The 13,754-nt window shown below is 36.5% G+C and overlaps 1 long non-coding RNA gene across 1 annotated transcript; it reads right to left on the bottom strand.

Moving 5' to 3' along the window:
- Positions 1-492: 492 nt before the first annotated feature.
- LOC126821788 (uncharacterized) lies at positions 493-1,168 on the bottom strand. The gene is made up of 3 exons (XR_007680497.1): positions 1,046-1,168; positions 812-883; positions 493-541 (listed from the first exon to the last, which is right to left on the bottom strand). It is a non-coding gene; the product is annotated as an uncharacterized LOC126821788 (long non-coding RNA).
- Positions 1,169-13,754: the final 12,586 nt, after the last annotated feature.

Here is a 13,754-nt window from a genome sequence, read left to right as displayed (position 1 = left end):
GCGCCCACATGTTACAGGCCCCAGGGCCCCCACCATGGTTAATCCGGCGTTGCATAGATATTAAATAATCGGTGTATATCATCATTCATTTGATCATATATATATATAACCAATTTAAGTAATATCTGATTGTAGCTCAACTTGATATTATAAAGTTAGTAAAATAAACAACATACCCTGATCAGAACACACATTAGACATGTCATCTGTAGTACCATCACAATTATCACCTGAAATATAAAACATACATATAATAGAGTTTATAAATAGAATGTCATATTAACGTATACCACAATTAAGACTTTTATTACGTCTTGCAAATGTTTTGATTTTTTGAAATAAACATTTTAACGGGTTTGATAAAAGTATTACCGAGACGGTTTCATTACCTTTATTATAACAGGTGATCTTTTGAACTTGAGTTTAAATTTCAACTGTTTATAAAGTAGAGGGTAATGATCTAATGTTTGTATTTTATACATTAATCAATAGACACAAATGCCATTAAGACAAACTTCACCATCAGCACAGTCGCCACAATCTGAATATAAACAAATTACAGGTTCGAAGATTGACTAATTACACATTTTAATGGAGGAAAAATTATTAACGATATATGTCTTTAACTATTTAGCCATTTAAAATATTTGAAAAAGCAATGCACGGAATATGTCTAGTTAATTTGTAGATTAATCCACAGATTATATGATGGAATTTTAATTTTATCAGTAAATTTCAAGATCATAGTTATTTGAGTGGATAAAAACTGGATTGGTTATAAATATAGCTGATAGAAGACTAGGTATCTTACCATCGGTCTTACATCTAAATCTGTAACACGTTCCTCCTCTATTCTTACACTCGTTCACGTTACATACTTTCACTGTAAAATAATTATAATATTGGTAATATATTAGATATGTGATATACTCCCGATTAAAGAAATCATTGCACCGTGGGCAATATGTGAGGTCTCCCATTCGTGTTCCTCATCACATCTGATCAGGTAAAGTATTATAAAGACAAATATCACAAGAATACTTACAGCTACAATCAGCTCCACCAAAGCCAACGGTACAATTACAAACACCGTGACCTACACATTCTCCACCATTCAAGCATTCGACATTTTCACAAGGATTTACTGAAAAGCAGAATAATAGTTGAGTGTTGACCCTAAAAACATCATGCAGATGCCAATATTTCAAGTTTCATCAAAATCGGATAACCATTACAGTACCTACAAACAAATGTGAACGGACGTCATGGCGGACAGGGGCGACGCCTGTGATATTAGTGATAAAAGGGATCAGTTTCGTACATATAGGATTTATTTACATAGGTAGCAGGAACATAAATAACAATATAAACAAGGTACATATCTATAATACGACTACCATTCCGCCCTTCTGCCACAGCAGCGGCTGATTCGGGTGAGTCCATACCCTCGTCTCGGACCTCTCCGCTCGTCTCTACTTCTCGGGGGGGGGGGGCGAATGGTTAGCGCGTGTCCCATTCAGTTAACTGACGTGGTTTCTATTCCCGGGTTGTACGTGACAAGGAGTAGGGTCGCCTGTCCAACCTCGTTGGTTTTTGCCGAGTCCTCCGGTTTCATCCCACTGCTAAAGACCCCTACGCGCAGGCGAATTATTGAAATAAAATTGAACCATGTGTTAGTCCCAAAATGATCTAGTTTTTGTCGAGTGGACGTTAAACCCTATTGCTTTGCTCTCCCATTCTCTCTCTTCCCCTCTCTCTCTCTCTCTCTCTCTCTCTGTGTATATATGTACTGGACATCCATATATGTAGTGGAAAGTTGAGCTGATATCGTAGATCAATAACGTTGGGTTTAATGGGTTCGATGCATTTGAATAAATATTTTTATATAAAATATAGTCTTAATATAATACAAGTTATGGAGCACTTTGCCACACGACAAAATCGGGGCATATCAAAATCACAAATACTTACATGTAACGTTACAAGTAGCTCCACGGAAACCAGACGTACAATTACAAACAATTGCATTTTTTGGAAAACATCAAATTTTTCACGGCTTAATGCAAACTGCACGCAGCGATCCATCTACGTCATACTTCGAGATAATGATCACTGCCCTAGTTTGCCTCCATTTAAAACGCTCACGTGATCATTTTGGGGCGGGACTTATCGACTGGACGACTGCTTTGTGTACACAACAAAGTAAAAATAACCCGATCAAGCACGTGTTTTATGTAAACACGTGTCATTGACAAAATGTCAACTTCTGCCACTCCGGTAAAAGCGATATATAATATGTGCTAGTCGGTAATATTTGCAATACATCTTTGCCATTGTAAACTTTCTTTAGAGTTTCAATCTGTATATCTATCAAAACAAGGTTAGGATACTCCTTAATTTGTCTTCGCAAACAAAACCGCCTCTGTGAAAATTATCTTTCATGGGCGCCGCCATATTGAATAATTAGAGGACTATTTTGTGATTCGGCTTTGATTAGTTTGACATTTTCATACACACAGCGGCTAAATAAACATATTTAATTTCATTCAATATAACAATAGAAGAGGAATAAACATATTTAACTTCATTCAATATGACAATAGAAGAGAAATAAATACTTCTAAAAATTACTAAAAGCATACTCAGTGGTTTCGACTAAAATCGTCGATGTAGGAATTAAAATGTCGGTTAATTAGCTTAGGCCCTGTTCTCAGGTGGAGCTAGCTGTAGACAGGCAGCCTTAGTTTGGGATGGGCTTAATGCACGCTAAGTATTTACTCAGATTGATTATTTAACATTTAATTAAGAAATTAAAATAATGCTAAATATTTTCCCGGTTTGAAATTAAAACACTTTGGCCTATCAGTTTAGTTCACAGACAAATAATGCTAAATGGAATTGAATCATTCCTGTTAGGGGTTCAACAGGAACTAAATGTTGTTTACCCGAAGAGCTTAAATTTATGTTAAAATCCTATCTCTTTTAAAAAGTCTTTACCATATATACCCGGTTGGGTAAACATGTGATGTAATGACTGACAACGGTAAAAATTCGATCTAATATCTTTGAAATGCTTGCACTCAATCAAAATGTGCTTAATTTTCAAAGGAACATGGCCGTGTTCACATTCTGGTTGAGGCTCTCGCTTTAAAATAAAAATGTGAGTTAAAAAAATATGACGAATGTGAGAGCGTCACAAAACAACTTCATATCTCCTGTTAGTTCTATAGGAGTTAGACCAGTTCCCTAAGAGGGGCTTAATGTGATGAAGTTTGTTTGTGCCTGCAAGATCCCTGCAAGTTGCCAGCGCTCGTATACAAAATCATTGATTGAGGATTTAAAATCCGAAAATGGTATTATAAATTGTGATATGGGAAGATCTTGATCAAGCAGACTTGATCATACCCTTTAACATCAACATGACTGGTGGGCCAGTAAAGAACGGTCTCTTTGCCGTTAAACTCGTGTGACAGTACACATGAATCTCATCTTCTATCCGTATATATATATATATATATATATATATATATATATATATATATATACACACACACACAACTATTAGCATATATATATCACAAAATGGAAATGGCACTAAGGGATAGCTTAGTGGAGTTTCAAACAAAATCTGTGCCGTCGGAAATCGCTCGTATTTATTAATTATCAATTATATATATATATATATAAAACCATTGTTGTATGTATATACTAGCATAACTCCGAAACCGGAAGTGGTAGACTAACGCCACCTGGCCTATGCTACTCCCCGGTCCGAGCTACCCCTATACCCCAAATTTCAGACTCGGGGCAGACCTAGTGTAGCCGCCAACCCCGAAACCGGAAGTGGTAGACTAACGCCACCTGGCCTATGTTACTCCCCGGTCCGAGTTACCCCTATGCCCCAAATTTCAGACTCGGGGCAGACCTAGTGTAGCCGCCAACCCCGAACAGAAAAACTTCGCTCGGGGGTCATAACTCCGAAACCGGAAGTGGTAGACTAACGCCACCAGGCCTATGTTACTCCCCGGTCCGAGCTACCCTATATCCCAAATTTCAGACTCGGGGCAGACCTAGTGTAGCCGCCAACCCCGAACAGACCGGCTTCGCTCGGCGGGTCATAACTCCGAAACCGGAAGACTAACGCCACCTGGCCTATGTTACTCCCCGGTCCGAGCTACCCCTATACCCTAAATTTCAGACTCGGGGCAGATGTAGCCGTCAACCCCGAACAGACAGACTTCGCTCGGGGGTCATAACTCCGAAACCGGAAGTGGTAGACTAACGCCACCTGGCCTATGTTACGCCCCGGTCCGAGCTACCCCTATACCCCAAATTTCAAACTCGGGGCAGACCTAGTGTAGCCGCCAACCCCGAACAGACCGGCTTCGCTCGGGGGTCATAACTCCGAAACCGGAAGTGGTAGACTAACGCCACCTGGCCTATGTTACTCCCCGGTCCGAGCTTCCCCTAGACCCCAAATTTCAGACTCGGGGCAGACCTAGTGTAACTGCCAACCCCGAACAGACAGACAGACAGACAGACAAACGACAGTCACAAATATATATATATAGATTTATATATATAAAACCATTGATATGTCTATATATATTTTAACTCGCCAGACATTGGCTCAAAAAGCGAAGTATTATCAGTAAATTTGATATTTTATATTGCACTTTGTTTCAGAAAATTTAACACCGCATTAGAAACAAGATTGACTTAATTTCAGCTGAACTTTCTGAGTATGACTTCATAACGGTAAGCGAAACATGGCTTGACAAAAATATCCCTTTATCTTCTATTTCTATACCCTCCTAAAACACCCCTGTTCGCAACGACAGAAATAGCCATGGTGGCGGGGTCGCAATCTCTGTTTGAAATTCACTCTCATTCGTGTTCCCCACTACGTCTGATCATGTGATTTTACTAGTAGATATAGTGTTGACTCTAAGACACAAATGACAACAATACTTACTACTGCACGTTGGTCCACTGTAACCAGATACACATTTACAAACACCTTCAGCTGAACTTTCTGAGTATGACATCATAACGGTAAGTGAAACATGGCTTGACAAAAATATCCCTTTATCTTCTATTTCTATACCCTCCTAAAACACCCCTGTTCGCAACGACAGAAATAGCCATGGTGGCGGGGTCGCAATCTCTGTTTGAAATTCACTCTCATTCGTGTTCCCCACTACGTCTGATCATGTGATTTTACTAGTAGATAAAGTGTTGACTCTAAGACACAAATGACAACAATACTTACTGCTGCACGTTGGTCAGTAATATTTAAACGTAATGATGCCTGATTTGCATTTTTTTGGAAAATATCAAATTTCTCATGGCTTAATAATGCACGGGAAGTATTTACTCAGATTAGTTTTTTTAACATTTAATCAAGAAATAAAAAATAATACTAAATATTCTCCTGGCTCGAATATAAAACACTTTGGTCTATCAGTTTGGTTCACGGACAAATAATGATGTAATGTCCAATGCTGAACAGAACTGGACCATTCCTGTTAGAGATTCAACATGAATGGTTATCACATATGAGCTATATTTATTATCAATCCAGTTATTATCCACTCAAATAACTATCATCTTGAAATTAACTGATAAAATTAAAATTCCATCATATAATCTGTGGATTAATCTACAAATTAATTAGACATATTCCGTGCATTGCTTTGTCAAATTTCACATGATCATTTTATAATGGCTAATCAGTTAAAGACATATATCGTTAATAATTTTTCCTCCATTAAAATATGTAATTTGTCAATCTTCTAACCTGTAATTTGTTTATATTCAGGTTGTGGCTGTGGTAGGGATGAAGTGTGTTTTGATGGTTCTTGTGTAGTCAGAAGTAAATATAACATGTTACATGTCTGTTGATTAATGTATAAAATACAAACATTAGACCATTACCCTCTACTTTATAAAAACTTGAAATTTAAACTCAAGTTCAAGGGATCACCTGTTATAATAAAAGTAATGAAACCGTATCGGTAATATTTTTATCAAACCTAAAGAATATTTGTTTCAAAAATTCATTACTGTCAAAACATTTTCAAGACGTAATAAAAGTCTTAAATTTGGTAAAAACTATGGAACAGTAAGACTTCCCGAGTCCACAAAGTTTAAAAACAACGACTTCATTAAACTGTAAAACAATTTCAGGAAACAGTCTGAAACAGGGGGTGTCCATCTTTAATATGTTGATCACACCAGTTTCAACACAATCCATGAACTCTTGTAAGACACAGTCTGCACTCACAAATTGTTAACCGACATGTCACAATACGTTAATATGACATTCTATTTATAAACTCTATTATATATGTATGTTTTATATTTCAGATGATGGTATGTTGTTTATTTTTACTAACTTTATAATATCTAGCTGAGCTACAATCATATATTACTTGAAGTGGTTATATATATATATATATGATCAAATGAATGATGATATATACTGATTATTTAATATCTGTCTAACAACCCATAGCTATATTCATGTTTTGGCCTAGGTGAGAGAAACTATAAATAAATCAGACACCTCTTGTAATAGTGTCCAGCAATCTAAAAGTTCAAATTTTTCAGGTGTACCGTGTGGGGAAGGATTCTGTCGTTCTGGTACTGAATGTGTAAATGGCACGTGCAGGTGTAAGTATAATATAGATATATGTTATTCAAAACGAGTTTTTCTATAATTAATGTTGTTCTACTTGATCATTTGTCTGTACTTAGCAGGATATACCTAATGCCTTAACAAAAGGAACACCTGGTAACACTATCCTATGTTGAATGATTTGTTAGATTTTATCAATCTGATCACATTTCTCTTATCTTATGAAAGTAATCTTGAACACAATTCTCTATTGTAAATTATATTTATTATAGTTTTAAGCGGCTGTATTGGGCAGAGTGATGACAGCCCTTGCACTGTAGTTCTGGTGGTACTTGTTCAGATGGTGCTTGTTTCGGAAAATATGATTTATATTATAGACAGTCATTTATACAAACCCGATGTATTTATTAATAGATACTATTTCTAGAAATCTAACTATTAGCTTGTTACGATTACAATTGTCGGGGATATAATACACTTGTACCTGATAAACTTATTTTCACCTGATCTATATTCAGATAGAGGGCGTTGAGTGGCCGTGTGGTCTAAGGCCAGGTACTCATACTGCTTCCATCAGCTGTCTAATCTCCAACTTGTAATACACATCTAGTTGGAATAAAGCGTACAGTGTTAGCCCGCCTAATCATTATAGACCGGAGGCTCAGCGCGGGGCGGGGTCCATCAAATGGGCACAAAACCAGACCCAACTTTTCTAGAGTCAAATTTTGCGTAGAATACGATGCCGTGAGTTTTGGGGCGTTTTCGAGATATTCGAGATCAAAGGTCAAATGGGTTCATTTGCACTGAAAGTGAATGCGCAGTTATTCTTGTATTATGAAAAGAAGCTGAAAATGATCGAAAGTAATCACACTTTCAATAAAAATGTAAACCTGCTAAATTCACCTTTAGTCTTAGTGACCCTGGAGGTCAAAAGGTGGCATTTACCGTTTTTGCACTAGGAAGATTTAAAGCAATAAAATGTCAACGTAAAATATAAAAACTAAAGCGAAACCTGTTCTAATTAATAATAGGAACATTTAAAATTTATCTTTAGGGGGTCTTAGTACCGAACTTTAACTTTGGTACGTCGAAAATGATCTTGCATAACAGAACCAGACTATTAGTGTTGAGGGATTGTTACCATATTCCGGACGCCCACAATTTGTTGGTGGACGCTCTACAGGTCACAATTTTGATCCAATTTTGACGAAACATGGAATATCTCTCCCAACGTTCTTGGTTCCTTTCGATATTGGCATGTATCGGACCGTAACGTCATGGATTATGGCCCCTAATTGTACGAAAAATCACAGTTTTAGCTTGTGGGCACTCTAGAGGTCACAATTGTTGTCCGATTTTGATGAAACGTGAAATACATGTTTATAACCCAACGACCGTGCATGGTTTCTGTCGCTATTCACGCATATTGGGTGGTAACTTCCTGAATTATGGTCCTTGATTGTTCGACAAATCGCGTGTTTAGCTTGTGATCCCTCTAGAGGTATATCAAGGTTGTGGACCCTCTAGAGGCCATCAATTTTTATCAGATTTTGATGAAACTTAAATTATATGTTTATGTCCCAAAGATATCGGTTTACTTCGCTATCAGACCAAAACTTCCAGGATTATGGCCCCTGATTGTAGGAAAAATTGTGTTTTTTAGCTTTTGGATTCTCTAGAGCTCAGACCGAAACTTTTTGGATATGGCCCCTGATTGTACGACAAATCGTGTTTTTTTAGCTCGTGGATTATTTATAGGTCACATTATTTTAAATCTGATTTTAAAAATCGTTTAATTCAAATTTCGGGAAAATCAAATTGTAATTATCCGATAAAATGGCCGCTCTTTGTACGCAAATTGTGTAAAAGTATGTAATACGAAGGTTTTGGACCATCTAGATGTCACAATTTTTATCCAATTTTGATGAAACTTAAAATATATATTTTTAGATCTCAGTCCCTATGATATTTTCGCATTTCAGATCATAACTTCCTGGATTATGGCCCCTGATTGTACGGACAATCGCTTTTGTTTGTAGCTTGTTCTCTATCCATCTCTTGCAAAATGTAGGCGTATCTTGCCTGGTATCCGCTGGTTTCTAAAATATTTCTATGATTCTGGAATCTAAGAACTAAGACAAATCTTCTATTCTACTTATTGCACAGATCTGGATCAGTGAATCGAGTTTATATTTTCAACTCTTTATTATTCCAGTCGAACTATAGAAAAATAAAGCCTGCCTTTTGTTTACATTGTAATAATTCTGCTCTTTGACGTTTCACGTCCGTCATGTTTGGTCTAAATGTTAAGGCCATCTGCAGATTTCGTCAAGGTCGCGAGCACATTGATCAGCAGTGAATCTTTGCTAAGCCTCTACAATCACCGACAGGAGGTTAGATCCATTTGATAAGGTCAACTTCAAGTTTGGTCGAAGGTCACGAGAGGGCAAGCGTTAATCCCAACCTTAAACCTTAAGCGCTAATGCTTACCCTAACCCTAACCTACAATCTCGCCAACTATCACGTGCCCTAACCTTATTTACATCTCAGCGACCTTGACGAAAATTGGTGAAGATTTAACCCAACCATCAATGAGCGTTGAGCAGCAAATCGGATTCAAATCCAGTGGAAATTCGACACATAAGATGGCATTGAGAGTTGATTAAGATATTTTCATGTTAATAAATGTCTGCAATAGGCAGATTTACCTATTACATAATGTATGTTTTACTTAAAAGTTAGTTGACATCTATATGTTAAACCAGTTATGTCAATGTCAATCGGAACTATTTATCATGTAAGGGTGTTCTCTTCTCTTAACTAAATAGAAATTTGTTTTGTTTGCAACTGTGAGCGACTTTGTAGTTGCCATGTCCTGCCACACCATTGTCAAGTACTTAGAACATCTGTCAAAATGTCATGTCATTGGCAATTGAAAAAAACATTGTTTTGTCAATGTCAGTCGAAATTATTCCACAAGTATTAGTCCTTGACATAACCGGCCATGCCACTGTATCAGTTTTCTCTTAAGATATTAGGTATTTATCTGAACAAAAATGTTATGTCAATGTAAATTGAAATTACTGTTAAAATCAATATAGCGCACAACTTAGCAGGTTAATGATATTCGTATAGTCATTGATATTAGTTTATAATATTCTACATATTGACTATTTGTTTTTTCAACTAACATGTTGTTTTATATATATATATATATATATATATATATATATATATATATATATATATATATACAACTATTAGCATATATATAGCACAAAATGGAAATGGCACTAAGGGATAGCTTAGTGGAGTTTCAAACAAAATCTGTGCCGTCAGAAACCGCTCGTCTTTATTCATTATCAATTATATATATATATATATATATATAAAACCATTGTTGTATGTATATATTTATATATATAAAACCATTGATATGTGTATATATTTGTGCCGTTCCGTTATACACATACTGGAAACAAAATACTACTCCATTCAACTGTACCATTAGCTTTAATTCTACTTACTCACTTATTTGTCTGCTGTTGTTCAATTACATGTTTTAACTCGCTAGACATTGGCTCAAAAAGCGAAGTATTATCAGTAAATTTGATATTTTATATTGCACTATGTTTCAGAAAATTTCACTTCGCATTAGAAACAAGATTGACTTAATTTCAGCTGAACTTTCTGAGTATGACATCATAACGGTAAGTGAAACATGACTTGACAAAAATATCCCTTTATCTTCTATTTCTATACCCTCCTAAAACACCCCTGTTCGCAACGACAGAAATAGCCATGGTGGCGGGGTCGCAATCTGTTTGAAATTCACTCTCATTCGTGTTCCCCACTACGTCTGATCATATGATTTTACTAGTAGATAAAGTGTTGACTCTAAGACACAAATGACAACAATACTTACTACTGCACGTTGGTCCACTGTAACCAGATACACATTTACAAACACCTTCACCTATACAGTGCCCACCGTTCATGCAGGTAACACCATCGCATGGACTTACTGAAAAACACAGTAATATTTAAACGTAATGATGCCTGATTTGCATTTTTTGGAAAATATCAAATTTCTCATGGCTTAATAATGCACGGGAAGTATTTACTCAGATTGTTTTTTTTTTAACTTTTAATCAAGAAATAAAAAATAATACTAAATATTCTCCTGGCTCGAATATAAAACACTTTGGTCTATCAGTTTGGTTCACGGACAAATAATGATGTAATGTCCAATGCTGAACGGAACTGGACCATTCCTGTTAGAGATTCAACAGGAATGGTTTTCACATATGAGCTATATTTATTATCAATCCAGTTATTATCCACTCAAATAACTATCATCTTGAAATTAAAATTAAAATTCCATCATATAATCTGTGGATTAATCTACAAATTAATTAGACATATTCCGTGCATGCTTTGTCAAATATTTTAAATGGCTAAATAGTTAAAGACATGTATCGTTAATAATTTTTCCTCCATTAAAATATGTAATTTGTCAATCTTCGAACCTGTAATTTGTTTATATTCAGATTGTGGCGACTGTGCTGATGGTGAAGTTTGTCTTAATGGTTCTTGTGTTGACGGAAGTAAGTATAACATGTTACCTGTCTATTGATTAAAAGCCAGTACTGGTTAACGAGACATATGAAGTGAAAATGTAGAATCTATGGAGGTCGCCATTTTTAAATCACTACCGCTACTCCATATGTTACGAGGTAGCTAATTAGTTTTGCTTTAAATCAGGTGAAAACGTGTTTTGTCTAATTAGAAAGTTGAAGTATGGCCTTATGTAGTTTCACTATCTCTAGGCGCAACAAAACTACAGGCCGCTATCCTTAACGCATCGTCTTAAAACTATGTATACTAGTTTTTCCTTATACCCTAAGGATGTTCCCTATTGTTTTTGGTGCGCGCCAGACCCCCGGGGCAGAGAGCCACGCTCAATTTTTGCATGTGTCAGTTTGTCGCCTACAAGCCAAATATTTATACGAGAGTGGTTACAATAAACATATACAGCACTTTTCGGAGACTAATAATGGACATAAATACTAACTAATAATGGACAATAATATAGGTTTTAAAGTAAATTTTCTAACTAATAATGGACAATAATAATGGTTTTAAGATAAATTCCGACCTAAAGATAACCAAGGTAGGGTTAGGCGAAAAATCCGGCAGATCTCTGCCTGGCACGGGCTCGGTTAGGGATTAGGGGAGTGAATTAGAATAAACTAAAACAAAAATGCACAGGCCGAGGTTTCGATGCTGCTTAGGAAAAAAAACACGCCTGTTAGAGGGTCTTCACAGGGTTATCTTTAGGTCAGGTATATCTTATTTCCTTAACTTAATAATTTGCTAAAAGGTTCAATCTTTTGCCGAAGCTCTTCTATTAGATGGTATATTTATGGTGAATGGGTATGTGGGTTTAGTAGAGAAACTGAAGCGGTTGGGGACTATAAAAGCGGGTTTAACTAACTTTGAACGGGTGTCTGGTAATCGGGGTCTACTAGAAGGCACTTTCTATGGTTTCTGTACAATCTTATTTCTTTTTGAAGGGGAGGCAACTCGGGTAGGGGGTGCTTTGACCTTCTTGCTCGGTGTTCTGAGAGTTGTCACCCGGATTGGCTGTATAGATTTTCCGGTAGGTGGCGCTGGGAGAAGTTCAAAGGGGGCGACACAGATCTTACAGGCCGTGGGGATCTTACACGGGGCTGGCGTTGTGGCTTAGGTGATGGCGGTGCGGGTGACAGTCTGATCGGGCTCGTCGAGATGAGTGATACCGGAGACTGGGGTGGGGTGGGTAACGCACTCGGAAGATACGCCAAAAAAGTATCTATCGTTTGTTGTCTAAGTCGCTTACCATAATTTTTCTTAGCCCATGCAAGAGCCTGATGGCCCATATCCATGACTTGCTGCCCTGTGTGGTTGTAGTGATGGTCTGCGACATTTTCTAACGACCAGTATAATTGTTCTTCATAGTGTTGTCGTAGTTGGTACCTAATCTGAGCTGACCATTCTGCATTTATTTCGTGGATTTTACCGATTATTGTGGGATTTGAACGGGCTGGTCTAATAAATCTATTCAATTCGTTTTCCTTTTTCTAGAAGCAGGTTGATGGTTCCGCGAGATTAGCCAAATGATGGAGACACTGGATATATTGGTAAAAGGCCCTAGTGATGAGTCGACGACTGGGTTCATGTAGATAGCCCGAGGACTGGTCTTTCTGATTCTCCATATTAGCATAAAAAGAGAAAATAAATCTGTTAGAATTGGGGATATGCGGAAAAATGGATGTACAATTTGTCTCAGTTTATGCAGAAAACGTAGTTCTGGGGACACAATTAATTTGAATTTTAAGACAATACGTGCTAGTAGACTACGAAGCTAGATAAAAGACAGACAAAGTAGGATTTTAGTTAAATGAAATTATCACGAATGATTTTATTTTAATGTGATAATGTGAAGAGCATAAAGACAAATATAACAAAAAAATATATAACAAGATAAACAAAACAAAGACTTACAAATTAATGGGCTCCTTAAATCCTCGACGCGTTTCGATATAATGATCTTTATCAAGAGGAAAACAATGTCTGATTTAGCTAGGGCGAATTTGGGTTTATATATGCTCTGGGGAGAGGGTGACTCAAGAATAGTTTGATTGGGCCTAGGGTTAGGGTTAGGGTAGGACTTTTAGGCGAAATGCAACTCAGATTTGAAACTCTGGCCATTCTGTAAACAAATAATGTATTGACCTTTTTGATTGTCGCTAGGAGCCCATTCACGCGAAAATGCAACTTGGATCGAAGACAACATCCTTTTTATTTTTTACTTGTTATTGATTTATTAACTGTATTTATTTATTTTTAATATACCAAAATATCATGCACTCTATCATAATCAATGAAATGTCACACTAAGTATCATTATTAGGAATAATCACATTTCACAGTATCATTATAAGTTGAACTATTATTATCAATTTTAGGTTAAATCAAATGTACTCTATCATCATTAGGGAATAATCACATTTCACACTACAAGTTGTACTATTATTATCAATTATAGGTTAAATCACATTTCACACTACAA

This window comes from Patella vulgata, chromosome 5 (assembly GCF_932274485.2).
Source record: "Patella vulgata chromosome 5, xgPatVulg1.2, whole genome shotgun sequence".
NCBI classification, from domain to species: domain Eukaryota; kingdom Metazoa; phylum Mollusca; class Gastropoda; family Patellidae; genus Patella; species Patella vulgata.
The sequence above is the reverse complement of the archived record's forward strand: the minus strand, read 5'-3'. Positions and strand labels throughout refer to the sequence as shown.